Source organism: Pristiophorus japonicus, chromosome 4, assembly GCF_044704955.1.
Source record: "Pristiophorus japonicus isolate sPriJap1 chromosome 4, sPriJap1.hap1, whole genome shotgun sequence".
Taxonomy (NCBI): domain Eukaryota; kingdom Metazoa; phylum Chordata; class Chondrichthyes; family Pristiophoridae; genus Pristiophorus; species Pristiophorus japonicus.
Window position 1 is genome coordinate 1,598,919 of NC_091980.1, and position 15,822 is coordinate 1,614,740.

Sequence of the window (15,822 nt, forward strand, 5' to 3'; positions counted from 1 at the left end):
GGGCAGTACTGAGGGAGCACCGCACTGTCGGAGGGGCAGTACTGAGGGAGCACCGCACTGTCGGAGGGGCAGTAGTGAGGGAGCACTGCACTGTCGGAGGGGCAGTACTGAGGGAGCACGGCACTGTCAGAGGGGCAGTACTGAGGGAGCACCGCACTGTCATAGGGGCAGTACTGAGGGAGCACCGCACTGTCGGAGGGGCAGTACTGAGGGAGCACCGCACTGTCGGAGGGGCAGTACTGAGGGAGCACTGCACTGTCGGAGGGGCAGTACTGAGGGAGCACGGCACTGTCAGAGGGGCAGTACTGAGGGAGCGCCGCACTGTCGGAGGGGCAGTACTGAGGGAGTGCCGCACTGTCAGAGGGGCAGTACTGAGAGAATGCTGGACTTTCGGAGGGGCAGTACTGAGGGAGCACTGCACTATCGGTGGGGCAGCACTGAGGGAGTGCTGTATTGTAGGAGGGGCAGGACTGAGGGAGCACTGCACTGTCAGAGGGGCAGTACTGAGGAAGTGCTGCACTATAGGAGGGGCAAGACTGAGGGAGTGCTGTACTGTAGGAGGGGCAAGACTGAGGGAGTGCTGTACTGTAGGAGGGGCAATACTGAGGAAGTGCTGTACTGTAGGAGGGGCAATACTGAGGGAGTGCTGTACTGTAGGAGGGGCAATACTGAGGGAGTGCTGTACTGTAGGAGGGGCAATACTGAGGGAGTGCTGTACTGTAGGAGGGGCAATACTGAGGGAGTGCTGTACTGTAGGAGGGGCAGTACTGAGGCAGCACTGTCTCTGGACGAGATTGTAATGTTATCCTTGATCAATACTGCCAGCCCCACTTCCTGTCCTTTGACCTTCCCTACTGAATATATGGTAGGCAGGAATGTTTATCTCCCATTCCTGTCCATGTTGAAGCCAGATCTCCATTATACCATTATATCGGGTTGGCCGATTATTTGTGCTGCAGAGCCAGTTAACATGTTTTGTTGAGCTGTTGAGGGCCGCCCGCCAATGTTCCCCCTTAAGGCGCGTGGCTGCACGGTAACACACCAATCCTGTGGTCCCCCGCAGACCCCTCCCCAGCTCCTGCCGCTGGGAGACACACTGCACGTGGGCAGCTGCATCGTGGTGGGTCGCGCAATGAATTTAAAGGGACCACGCGCAAAAAAATGAGAGGGAACATCGCATAAACGTAAACATTGCACAAACATAAATTCAGTTAGTCATCAGGTGCTATCTTACATACACAACATGTATTGGATACTGCTTAGAAATGAATTAGAACTTGGCGGGCCGGATGTGGTCCACGGACTGTATTTTTCCCTCCACTGCTCTATATCAGAACCCCATGTGGCAACTTGCCCCAGTAGCTCACGGACTTTATTTGTACCCCTCCTGCATTGACACACGTGCAATCCAACACCATACCAGACCGCTCTGCTTTTATCCTGCATCTAATTCCTGCCCAGTCTGCACTGTTCTTTGTTCTGTAGCTGTCTGTCCTTCCGAGTTCTCTGCACACCTTGTCTCTCCAATCTACATTAGCGACTTGGAAGAAGGGACTGAGTATAACGTAGCCAAGTTTGCTGACGATACAAAGATGGGAGGAAAAGCAATGTGTGAGGAGGACACAAAAAACCTGAAAAAGGACATAGACAGGCTAAGTGAGTGGGCAAAAATTTGTCAGATGGAGTATAATGTGGGAAAGTGTGAGGTCATGCACTTTGGCAGAAAAAATCGAAGAGCAAGTTATTATTTAAATGGAGAACGATTGCAAAGTGCTGCAGTACAGCGGGACCTGGGGGTTACTTGTGCATGGAACACAAAAGGTTAGTATGCAGGTACAGCAAGTGATCAGGAAGGCCAATGGTATCTTGGCCTTTATTGCAAAGGGGATGGAGTATAAAAGCAGGGAAGTCTTGTTACAGATATACAGGGTATTGGTGAGGCCACACCTGGAGTACTGCGTGCAGTTTTGGTTTCCATATTTACGAAAGGATATACTTGCTTTGGAGGCAGTTCAGAGAAGATTCACTCGGTTGATTCCGGGGATGAGGGGGTTGACTTATGAGGAAAGGTTGAGAAGGTTGGGCCTCTACTCATTGGAATTCAGAAGAATGAGAGGTGACCTTATCGAAACGTATAAGATTATGAGGGGGCTCGACAAGGTGGATGCAGAGAGGGGAGACTAGAACTAGAGGGCATAATCTTAGAATAAGGGGCCGCACATTTAAAACTGAGATGAGGAGAAATTTCTTCTCTCAGATGGTTGTAAATCTGTGGAATTCACTGCCTCAGAGAGCTGTGGAAGCTGGGACATTGAATAAATTTACATAAGAACATAGGAACAGGAGTAGGCCATACAGCCCTTTGAGCCTGTTCCGCCATTTAATAAGATGATGGCTAATCTGATCATAAACTCAGCTCCACTTCCCCGCCCGCTCCCCATAACCCTTTATTCCCTTATCGGTTAAGAAACTGTCTATTTCTGTCTTAAATTTATTCAATGTCCCAGCTTCCACAGCTCTCTGAGGCAGCAAATTCCACACATTTACAACCCTCTGAGAGAAGAATTTCCTCCTCGTCTCAGTTTTAAATGGACGGCCCCTTATTCTAAGATCATGCCCCCTAGTTCTAGTCTCCCCCATCAGTGGAAACATCCTCTCTGCATCCACCTTGTCAAGCCCCCTCATAATCTTACACGTTTCGAGAAGATCGCCTCTCATTCTTCTGTACTCCAATGAGTAGAGGCCCAACCTACTCAACCTTTTCTCATAAGTCAACCCCCTCATCGCCGGAATCAACCGCGTGAACCTTCTCTGAACTGCCTCCAAAGCAAGTGTATCCTTTCGTAAATATGGAAACCAAAACTGCACGCAGTATTCCAGGTGTGGCCTCACCAATACCCTGTATAACTGTAGCAAGACTTCACTGCTTTTATACTCCATCCCCTTTGCAATAAAGGCCAAGATTCCATTGACCTTCCTGATCACTTGCTGTACCTGCATACTATCCTTTTGTGTTTCATGTACAAGTAACCCCCAGGTCTCACTGTACTGCGGCACTTTGCAATCTTTCTCCATTTAAATAATAACTTGCTCTTAGATTTTTTTCTGCCTAAGTGCATGACCTCACACTTTCCAACATTATACTCCATCTGCCAAATTTCTGCCCACTCACTTAGCCTGTCTATGTCCTTTTGCAGATTTCTTTGTGTCCTCCTCATACATTGCTTTTCCTCCCATCTTTGTATCGTCAGCAAACTTGGCTACGTTACACTCAGTCCCTTCTTCCAAGTTGTTAATAAGACAAAGATAGACAGTTTCTTAACCGATAAGGGGATAAGGGGTTATGGGGAGTGGGCAGGGAAGTGGAGCTGAGTCCATGATCGGATCAGCCATGATGGTATTAAATGGCGGAGCAGGCTCGAGGGGCCGAATGGCCGATTCCTGCTCCTGATTCTTATGCTCTCCTCTCTGCTGCTGTGTTCTGCTGGTCCTCCCTCTGCCAAATGAGTTTAATTCTCTGGTAGAATCCACAAAGGGGCTGGGATTTTCAGGAAGCATCTCTCAAAAAGGGGATGGGTTTGTTGGGGCTAAAGGCCTTTCCTGTTCTTCAATTCCTTCCGTTACTATTTGCATTTCTAATTCAGTTCTTTCATCTCAGCTCGGTGGAATGATTAATGAGTATCTAATGGCAACGGAAGACACTCACACAGAATAATATTTTACTCCGCTCACGCCCACACAACACAACTGCTCAACTAATTCCTGCAGAAAACATTTTGAAGTCAAACTACAGCAATAAAACTCCCACTCCCGGGTCATCAATCCCTCCTACTCCTGTTCGAGCAGGATAACATTGCTTTTCATCCACCTGCAGTCTCCGGCAAATCCTTTCAAAGTTCCAGATGAGTTGGCAACTTCTATGTTGCATTTGAGACTTTAAGCACAGGCTGCCTCTCAATAATCAAAGAGACATCTGTCGGCTTTTGATTAAATCCTTCCCAGCTCCTGAAGAGATTCCCCATGTTGGTCTGGCCCCGTCATGCTCTGGACTGCCAGGCTGTGACTCCTCCGTAGACAGGCTGGCAGAGTGGGAAGGCACACAGCGGCTGAAACTCAATGCCAGGAAGTGTGAAGTGATTCATTTTTGTTTGGAGAGGAAATATAAGCTAAATGGAAGGATTATAAAGTGGATGCAGGAACAGAATGACCTGGGGACGGACGTACACAAATCGTTGAAGGAGGTAGGGCAAGTTGAGAAGGCTGTTCAGAAACACATGGGATCCTGGGCTTTATAAATAGAGGAATTGAGCGGAATGGTAAGAAGCTACACTAAACATTACTAACACGCTGGTTAGGCCCCAGCTAGAGTATTGTGTCCAATTCTGGGCACGGCGCTTTAGAAAGGATGTCACGGCCTGGGAGAGGGTACAACATCACCACCAACAACTTGTGTTTATATCGCCCCTTTAACACAACATCCCGAAACGCTTCACAGGGGCGATTATAAAACAAAATTTAACACTGAGTCACATAAGGAGATATTAGGACAGGTGGAGGGAGGTTTTAAGGAGCGTTTTAAAGGAGGAAAGAGATGTAGAGAGACGGAGAGGTTTAGGGAGAGAATTCCAGAGCTTGGGGCCCAGGCAACAGAAGGCACGGCCACCGATGGTGGAGCGATTATAATCAGGGATGCTCAGGAGGGCAGAATTAGAGGAATACACACATCTCGGGGGGTTGTGGAGCTGGAGCAGATTACAGAGATAGGGAGGGGCGAGGGCCATGGAGGGATTTCTAAATAAGGATGAGAATTTAAAAATCGAGGTGTTGCCAGACTGGGAGCCAATGTAGGTCAGCGAGCACAGGGGGTGATGGGTGAGCGGGACTTGGTGTGAGTTAGGACACAGGCAGTGAGCACAGGGGATGATGGGTGAGCAGGACTGGGTGTGAGTTAGGACACAGGTCAGTGAGCATAGGGGGTGATGGGTGAGCGGGACTTGGTGCGAGTTAGGAAACGGGGCAGTGAGCACAGGAGATGATGGGTGAGCGGGACTCGGTGCGAGTTAGGACACGGGGCAGTGAGCACAGGGGGTGATGGGTGAGCGGGACTTGGTGCGAGTTAGGACACGGGTCAGTGAGCACAGGGGGTGATGGGTGAGCGGGACTCGGTGCGAGTTAGGACATGGGGCAGTGAGCACAGGGGGTGATGGGTGAGCGGGACTCGGTGCGAGTTAGGACACGGGGCAGTGAGCACAGGGGGTGATGGGTGAGCGGGATGGGTGCGAGTTAGGACACGGGGCAGTGAGCACAGGGGGTGATGGGTGAGCGGGACTTGGTGCGAGTTAGGACATGGGGCAGTGAGCACAGGGGGTGATGGGTGAGCGGGACTCGGTGCGAGTTAGGACACGGGGCAGTGAGCACAGGGGGTGATGGGTGAGCAGGTCTCGGTGCGAGTTAGGACACGGGTCAGCGAGCACAGCGGGTGATGGGTGAGCGGGACTGGGTGTGAGTTAGGACACAGGCAGCCGAGTTTTGGATGACCTGAAGTTTACGGAAGGTGGAAGATGGGAGGCCGGCCAGGAGTGCGTTGGAATAGTCAAGTCTAGAGGTAACAAAGGCATGCGTGAGGATTTCAGCAGCAGAAGAGCTGAGGCGGGGGCGGAGACGGGCGATGTTACCGAGGTGGAAATAGCCCTGATATGTGATTGGAAGCTCATCTTGGGGTCAAATATGGCGGCAAAGTTGTGAATGGTCTGGGTCAGCCTCAGACAGTTGCCAGGGAGAGGGATGGAGCTGGTGACCAGGGAACGCAGTTTGTGGCATCGACCGAAGACAATGATTTCTCTGGTTCTGTCACCAATTACCTTCAGTCTATGTCCTCTGATTACCGACCCTTCAATCACTGGGAACATGTTCTCCTTATATACTCGGTATTGGGGTTGGGAGGGAGCGGGTTGCTTTACTCCGATATTTTAAGCCCCCTCCTTCTCCCACCAACCCTCTCCTGCCCGTTGGGTGAGAGCGGGGCCAACTGGGACCTCAGCGACTATTTCCCACACTGTCCCATTTTATGCAGCCCAATGGGACATTTCACCATGACCAGTGCTCAATCACCTCCCTCCCAGTACAACCACCAGGGATTACATTAGAACACAAGAAATAGGAACAGGAGTCAGCCCTGCTCCAACATTTAATATGATCATGGCTGATCTGATCATGGACTCAGCTCCACTTCCCCGCCCGCTCCCCATAACCCTTCACTCACTCATCGCTCAAAAATCTGTCTATCTCCGCCTTAAATATATTCAATGACCCAGCCTCCACAGCTCTCTGGGGCAGATAATTCCACAGATTTACAACCTTCTGAGAGAAGAAATTCTTCCTCATCTCAGTTTTAAATGGGCAGCCCCTTATTCTGAGACTATGTCCCCTAGTTTTAGTTTCCCCCATCAGTGGAAACATCCTGCCTGCATCGCCATTCAATGAGTTCATGGCTGAACATGAAACTTCAGTACCCCATTCCTGCTTTCTCACCATACCCCTTGATCCCCCGAGTAGTAAGGACTTCATCTAACTCCTTTTTGAATATATTTAGTGAATTGGCCTCAACTACTTTCTGTGGTAGAGAATTCCACAGGTTCACCACTCTCTGGGTGAAGAAGTTTCTCCTCATCTCGGTCCTAAATGGCTTACCCCTTATCCTTAGACTGTGACCCCTGGTTCTGGACTTCCCCAACATTCTTCCTGCATCTAACCTGTCTAAACCCGGCAGAATTTTAAACGTTTCTATGAGGTCCCCTCTCATTCTTCTGAACTCCAGTGAATACAAGCCCAGTTGATCCAGTCTTTCTTGATAGGTCAGTCCCACCATCCCGGGAATGAGTCTGGTGAACCTTCGCTGCACTCCCTCAATAGCAAGAATGTCCTTCCTCAAGTTAGGAGACCAAAACTGTACACAATACTCCAGGTGTGGCCTCACCAAGGCCCTGTACAACTGTAGCAACACCTCCCTGCCCCTGCACTCAAATCCCCTCGCTATGAAGGCCAACATGCCATTTGCTTTCTTAACCGCCTGCTGTACCTGCATGCCAACCTTCAATGACTGATGTACCATGACACCCAGGTCTCGTAGCACCTTCCCTTTTATGTTATATCTTATATGTTTCGATAAGATCACCTCTCATTCTTCTGAACTCCAATGAGTAGAGGCCCAACCGACTCAACCTTTCCTCATAAGTCACGAGCTTACTGTGGATGATGGCACTGATCTCATGGCCTTGACAGAAACTTACCTGAGGGGCTATGCCACCTTCCCCTGCCTGCCTGGCTGCACTTTCCACATTTGATCCCGCCCAGACCGCCCCGTGGTGGTGGTGTGGCCCTTAACGCCCTACTTCTCTGGCACCTTGTCCACCTTCAAGCACTCTCGCCTCTCCTTTACATCCTCACTTTGTGCCACCCACCCAAACCCCAGCCAGGTGGGGATTCTCTGGCGACAACCCGACAGGTAGGGATGGAACCCGATGGCTGCAGTGCCACCTAGCTGGGCGATGGAAGAGGAGAGCAATTCAAAATTATCATCCTTGTTTTTAAATCCGTCCATGGCCTCGCCCCTCCCTATCTCGATAATCTCCTCCAGCCCCACAACCCCCCGAGATGTCTGCGCTCCTTTAATTCTGCTCTCACGAGCATCCCTGATTATAATCGCTCCACCATTGGTGGCCGTGCCTTCTGTTGCCTGGGCCCCAAGCTCTGGAATTCCCTCCCTAAACCTCTCCGCCTTTCTTTCCTCTTTTGCAACGCTCGTTTGAAATGCAGAAACATAGAAAATAGGTGCAGGAGGAGGCCATTCGGCCCTTCGAGCCTGCACCACCATTCAATAAGATCATAGCTGATCATTCACCTTCAGTACCCCATTCCTGCTTTCTCTCCATACCCCTTGATCCCTTTAGCCGTAAGAGCCACATCTAACTCCCTTTTGAATTTATCTAATGAACTGGCCTCAACAACTTTCTGTGGTAGAGAATTCCACAGGTTCACAATTCTCTGAGTGAAGAAGTTTCTCCTCATCTCGGTCCTAAATGGCTTACCCCTTATTCTGAGACTGTGACCCCTGGTTCTGGACTTCCCCAACATCGGGAACATTCTTCCTGCGTCTAACCTGTCCAGTCCCGTCAGAATTTTATATGTTTCTATGAGATCCCCTCTCATCCTTCTAAACTCCAGTGAATACAGGCCCAGTCGATCCAGTCTCTCCTCATATGTCAGTCCTGCCATCCCGGGAATCAGTCTGGTGAACCTTCGCTGCACTCCCTCAATAGCAAGAACATCCTTCCTCAGATTAGGAGACCAAAACTGAACACAATATTCCAGGTGAGGCCTTACCAAGGCCCTGTACAACTGCAGTAAGACCTCCCTGCTCCTATACTCAAATCCCCTAGCTATGAAGGCCAACATACCATTTGCCTTCACCGCCCGCTGTACCTGCATGCCTCTTTTGACCTGCACTAACTTTTACTTCTGCGGCTCGGTGCCAAATTGTTTTATCTCTCAATACTCCTGCGAAGTGTCTTTCGACGTTTCACTACGTTAAAGGCACTATATAAATACAAGTTGTTGTGGTTTCGACTGATTAACCATGTGGAAGGCTGCAGACAGGTCAGGAAGGATGAGGAGGGAACGGTTACCCTTGTCACAGTCACATAGGACGGCATCTGTGCCTGTGGTGAGAGCTGTTTGAGTGTCACGGCAGGATTGGAAGGAACCAAACATGGAGTTCTGCGAACGATGGATTTGTGAGCAGCCACAGGTTCAAGGACTTTGGAGAAGAAAGCTTGGAGATGGGCCAATAGTTTGCAAGGTCAGAGGAGCCATTGGTGGGGGGGTTTCTGCCTTCTCGAATATTGGATGTTTAGGCAACCGGTTTCAGGCCTGAACAAGGAGCATGACATCAACCAATTTCCAGGCCTTCATCTTGAATTAAGTCATTTCTTCACTGACTGCCTCAGAAAGTGACCTTAAAATTCACCCGCGATTTCAATTAAGATCCAGGTTCCCTGTAACGGGGCCACAGATACTGCAGGCTCCAGCGAGAGAATGTTGTTTTTAATCAGAGACAAAAAAAAATGTAATGAAAATGGGACAGAATTTAATTCCATATTCAGCAGTGACTATCGAGCAATGTTCACAAATGATATTGCGGGAAGGAGATGTAATAATTCCAAATTATTGTAACAGTTCTAGTTTTGTTGCTCCGATTCACATCCTTCCCCGGGGGGATCATTTGGCTTTTACAGTCTCTGATCATTTTAGTCGCTATTGGCAACCGCAAGTGGACTGGATCTTACGGTGCAGCACGGAGCAAAAAAATCCCATTACCATTGTGCAAAGGCACTTCAATGGAGCATTGTTAGACCGGGATAAAGGACACACAGGAATCTATTACCATGGGAACGTACGTCTTGTTTTAGTCCTCCAGCCTGCAGACAGTGAAATGCCGTGTGCATCAGACAGGATTACATCAACTGCGCCGTGTAATGAAATGACATTTCAAGAAAAAATGTAATTTCTGTTTACTAATGGACATCGACGTATTGTGCAAGGGAATTGGCTTTAAATTTTGAGGGAAAATAGACAAGTTAAATCCAGACTTCATGAACAGAGAACGGGTCGGGACATAATCAGCACAGGCAACCTGTCCTGGCTCCAGGATTGGACTAGGAACCTCCACTCCCCACTGCGGCTTATATTATACCGCCGCACAGCACGGCTGTGAAAAGGCAAAGTTATGAGCAAGTGTAACAAAGTGTATCTAGGTAGCAGTCCCATTCACACCACAAGACCCATTCTCCAACCTATAGGGACTTGCTCAGTGAGTAGCACTCTCTCTCTCGCCTCTGACTCAGAAGGTTGTGGGTTCAAGCACAAGCAACCTGCGGAATACCAAAGGGCAGAAAACGCAAGTGGGAGTTGTGTACAGACCACCAAACAGTAGCAGTGAGGTTGGGGACAGCATCAACCAAGAAATTAGGGATGCGTGTAATAAAGGTACAGCAGTTATCATGGACGACTTTAATCTACATATTGACTGGGCTAACCAAACTGGCAGCAATGCGGTGGAGGAGGATTTCCTGGAGTGTATTAGGGATGCTTTTCTAGACCAATATGTCGAGGAACCAACTAGAGGGCTGGCCATCCTAAACTGGGCGATATGTAATGAGAAAGGACTAATTAGCAATCTTGTGCAAAGCCCCTTGAGGAAGAGTGACCATAATATGGTAGAATTCTTCAGTAAGATGGAGAGTGACACAGTTAATTCAGAGACAAGGGTCCTGAACTTAAGGAAAGGTAACTTCGATGGTATGAAACATGAATTGGCTAGAATCGACTGGCGAGTGATACTGAAAGGGTTGACGGTGGATAGGCAATGGCAAACATTTAAAGATCACATGGATAAACTTTAACAATTGTACATCCCTGTCTGGAGTAAAAATAAAACCGGGAAGGTGGTTCAACTGTGGCTAACAAGGGAAATTAAGGCTAGTGTTAAATCCAAGCAAGAGGCATATAAACTCGCCAGAAAAAGCAGCAAATCTGAGGACTGGGAGAAATTTAGAATTCAGCAAAGGAGGACAAAGGGTTTAATTAGGAGGGGGAAAATAGAGTATGAGAGGAAGCTTGCCGGGAACATAAAAACTGACTGCAAAAGCTTCTATAGATATGTGAAGAGAAAAAGATTAGTGAAGACAAACGTAGGTACCTTGCAGTCAGATTCAGGTGAATTTATAATGGGGAACAAAGAAATGGCGGACCAGTTGAACAAATACTTTGGTTCTGTCTTCACGAAGGAAGACACAAATAACCTCTGGAAATACTAAGGGACCGAGGGTCTAGTGAGAAGGAGTAACTGAAGGATATCCTTATTAGGCGGGAAATTGTGTTAGGGAAATTGATGGCATTGAAGGCCGATAAATCCCCGGGGCCTGATAGTCTGCATCCCAGAGTACTTAAGGAAGTGGCCCTAGAAATAGTGGATACATTGGTGATCATTTTCCAACAGTCTATCGACTCTGGATCAGTTACTATGGACTGGAGGGTAGCTAATGTAACACCACTTTTTAAAAAAGGAGGGAGAGAGAAAACGGGTAATTATAGACCGGTTAGCCTGACATCAGTAGTGGGGAAAATGTTGGAATCAATCATTAAAGATGAAATAGCAGTGATTTTGGAAAGCAGTGACAGGATCGGTCCAAGTCAGCATGGATTTATGAAAGGGAAATCATGCTTGACAAATCCTCTAGAATTTTTTGAGGATGTAACTAGCAGAGTGGACAAGGGAGAACCAGTGGATGTGGTGTATTTGGACTTTCAAAAGGCTTTTGACAAGTCCCACACAAGAGATTGCTGTGCAAAATTAAAGCACATGGTATTGGGTGTAATGTACTGACATGGATAGAGAACTGGTTGGCAGACAGGAAGCAGAGAGTCGGGGTGAACGGGTCCTTTTCAGAATGGCAGGCAGTGACTAGTGGAGTGCCGCAGGGCTCAGTGATGGGACCCCAGCTATTTACAATATACATCAATAAATTAGATGAAGGAATTGAGTGTAATATCTCCAAGTTTGCAGATGACACTAAGCTGGGTGGCGGTGTGAGCTGTGAGGGGGACGCTAAGAGGCTGCTGGGTGACTTGGACAGGTTAGGTGAGTGGGCAAATGCATGGAAGGTGCAGTATAATGTGGATAAATGTGAGGTTATCCACATTGGGGGCAAAAACAAGAAGGCAGAATATTATCTGAATGGCGGCAGATTAGGAAAAGGGGAGGTGCAATGAGACCTGGGTGACATGGTACATCAGTCATTGAAAGTGGGCATGCAGGTGCAGCAGGCAGTGAAGAAGGCAAATGGTATGTTGGCCTTCATAGCGAGGGGATTTGAGTTTAGGAGCAGGGAGGTCTTACTGCAGTTGTACAGGGCCTTGGTGAGGCCTCACCTGGAATATTGTGTTCAATTTTGGTCTCCTAATCTGAGGAAGGACGTTCTTGCTATTGAGGGAGTACAGTGAAGGTTCACCAGACTGATTCCCGGGATGGCAGGACTGACATATGAGGAGAGATTGTATTCACTGGAGTTTAGAAGGATGAGAGGGGATCTCATTGAAACATATACAATTCTGACGGGACTACACAGGTTAGATGCAGGAAGAATGTTCCCGATGTTGGGGAAGTCCAGAACCAGGGGTCACAGTCTAAGGATCAGGGGTAAGCCATTTAAGACTGAGATGAGGAGAAACGTCTTCACTCAGAGAGTTGTTAACCTGTGGAACTAGCTGCCACAGAAACTTGTTGACGCCAGTTCATTGGATATATTCAAGAGGGAGTTAGATATGACCCTTACGGCTAAAGCGATCAAGGGGTATGGAGAGAAAGCAGGAAAGGGGTACTGAGGGAATGATCAGCCATGATCTTATTGAATGGTGGTGCAGGCTCGAAGGGCCGAATGGCCTACTCCTGCACCTATTTTCTATGATTCTATGTTTCTATCACACCAAAGACGTCAGCATTTAATTCCAGTCAACACACCCAGTGCAGTACTGAAGGAGCCCCGCACTGTCGGAGGGGCAGAACTGAGGGAGCGTCGCAATGTCGGAGGGGCAGTACTGAGGGAGTGCCGCACTGTCGGAGGGGCAGAACTGAGGGAGCGTCGCAATGTCGGAGGGGCAGTACTGAGGGAGCGCCGCACTGTCGGAGGGGCAGTACTGAGGCAGCGCCGCACTGACGGAGGGGCAGTAATGAGGGAGTGCTGCGCTGTCGGAGGGGCAGAACTGAGGGAGCGTCGCAATGTCGGAGGGGCAGTACTGAGGGAGTGCCGCACTGTCGGAGGGGCAGAACTGAGGGAGCGTCGCAATGTCGGAGGGGCAGTACTGAGGGAGCGCCGCACTGTCGGAGGGGCAGAACTGAGGGAGCGTCGCAATGTCGGAGGGGCAGTACTGAGGCAGTGCCGCACTGACGGAGGGGCAGTACTGAGGGAGTGCTGCACTGTCGGAGGGGCAGTACTGAGGGAGTGCTTCACTGTCGTAGGGGCAGTACTGAGGGAGCGCAGTACGGTAGGAGGGGCAGAACTGAAGGAGCACCGCACTGTACGAGGGGCAGTACTGAGGGGGTGCTGCACTGTCGGAGGGACAGTACTGAGGGAGCGTCGCACTGTCGGAGGGGCAGTACTGAGGGAGCACTGCACTTTCGGAGGGGCAGTACTGAGGGAGCGCCGCACTGTTGGAGAGGCAGTACTGAGAGGGCCCTGCACTGTCAGAGGGGCAGTACTGAGGGAGCGCTGCACTGTCGGAGGGGCAGTACTGAGGGAGCGCCACACCTTTGGAGGGGCAGTGCTGAAGGAGTGCTGCACTGTTGGAGAGGCAGTACTGAGGGGGCCCTGCACTGTCGGAGGGGCAGTACTGAGGGAGTGCTGCACTGTCGGAGGGGCAGTACTGAGGGAACTCTGCACTGTCGCAGAGGCAGTACTGAGGGAGCGCGCACTGTCGGAGGAACGTACTGAGGGAGCGCAGCACTTTCGGAGGGGCAGTACTGAGGGAGTGCCGCACTGTCGGAGGGGCAGTACTGAGGGAGCGCCGCACTGTCGGAGGAGCGTACTGAGGGAGCGCAGCACTTTCGGAGGGGCAGTACTGAGGGAGTGCCGCACTGTTGGAGGGGCAGTACTGAGGGAGCGCCGCACTGTTGGAGGTGCCGTCTTTCAGATGAGATGTTAAACCGAGACCCCGTCTGCTCTCTCAGGTCGATGTAAAAGATCCCATGGTCACTATTAAAAGAAGAACAAGGGAGTTATCCCCGGTGTTCTGGGGCCACTATTTATCCCTCAATCAACATAATAAAAAACAGATTATCTGGTCAGTATCACAAGCAACAGGCAGGAAACTGTGAATCCAAACCCCCTCCATGGAATCTTCAGCCAATGGACTTCTGGGAGTGTGGGATCTCCGGGAAACGGGACGAACACATCAAACACATGGCAAGTGTTGAACTGCGCTTGGTGGAGTTATGTGTGTAAACTTGTATATACCTTGCACAGCCACCAGAGGGCTCATCCCTGGAGTTTGAAGTGATCCCACAATCCCTTGGGAGCACAGGTACTCACAGGAGGCCTCACAGGTTGGAGAGGCACCCTGGAGAACTGCAATAAAAGACTAAGGTCAGACTTTACTTTGAGCTCACCGTATCCAGAGTCAGACTCTTTATTGGTCACCTAATCTGAGGAAGGACGTTCTTGCTATTGAGGGAGTGCAGCGAAGGTTCACCAGACTGATTCCAGGGATGGCTGGACTGACATATGAGGAGAGACTGGATCAACTGGACCTTTATACACTGGAGTTTAGAAGGATGAGAGGGGATCTCATAGAAACGTCTAAGATTCTGACGGGACTGGACAGGTTAGATGCGGGAAGAATGTTCCCGATGTTGGGGAAGTACAAAACCAGGGGACTCAGTCTTAGGATAAGGGGTAGGCCATTTAGGACTGAGATGAGGAGAAACTTCTTCACTCAGAGAGTTGTTAACCTGTGGAATTCTCTGTCGCAGAAAGTTGCTAGTTCATTGTATATATTCAAGAGGGAGTTAGATATGGCCCTTACGGCTAAAGGGATCAAGGGGTATGGAGAGAAAGCGGGAAAGGGGTACTGAGGGAATGATCAGCCATGATCTGATTGAATGGTGGTGCAGGCTCGAAGGGCCGAATGGCCTACTCCTGAACCTATTTTCTATGTTTCTATGTTTCTGTCTTTCATATCTCACAACTGGCAACGAGGTACAGATGACGAACCCAACGATGCAGAGAACAGTGCGCATCCTGGAGAAATTTTCAGAGGGAGATGATTGGGAAACCTTCGTGGAGCGACTCGACCGATACTTTGTGGCCAACGAGCTGGAAGGAGAAGCGAACGCTGCCAAACGAAGGGCGATCCTCCTCACCATCTGCGGGGCACCAACGTATGGCCTCATGAAAAATCTGCTCACTCCAGCGAAACCCACGGAGAAATCGTACGATGATTTGTGCGCACTGGTCTGGGAGCATCTGAACCCAAAGGAAAGCGTTCTGATGGCGAGGTACCGGTTCTACACCTACAAAAGGTCTGAAGGCCAGGAAGTGGCGAGTTATGTCACCGAGCTGAGACGCCTTGCAGGACATTGCAAATTTGAAGGACATTTGGAGCACATGCTCAGAGACTTTTTCATACTTGGCATTGGCCATGAAGTGATACTTCACAAACTTTTGACTGTAGAGACCCCAATCTTGAGTAAGGCCATAGGGATAAAGCCGTTCCAGCGGCACAAAGATGAAATGCCAAAACAGGCAGACTGCCTTCTGTGGGTCAATCGAGTAATGGTCCCCAAGAAAGGCAGAGACACTTTCATCAATGACCTCCACAGTACCCACCCAGGCATCGTAATGATGAAAGTGACAGCCAGATCCCACGTGTGGTGGCCCGGTAACGATGCGGACTTGGAGTCCTGCGTTCACAGATGTAAGACATGCTCGCAGTTAAGCAATGCACCCAGGGAGGCGCCACTAAGTTTATAGAAACATAGAAACATAGAAACTAGTTGCAGGAATAGGCTATTCGGCCCTTCAAGCCTGCACCGCCATTCAATGAGTTCATGGCTGAACATGCAACTTCAGTAGCCCATTCCTGCTTTCTCGCCATACCCCTTGATCCCCCGAGTAGTAATAACTACATTGAACTCCTTTTTGAATATATTTAGTGAATTGGCCTCAAAAACTTTCTGTGGTAGAGAATTCCACAGGTTCACCACTCTCT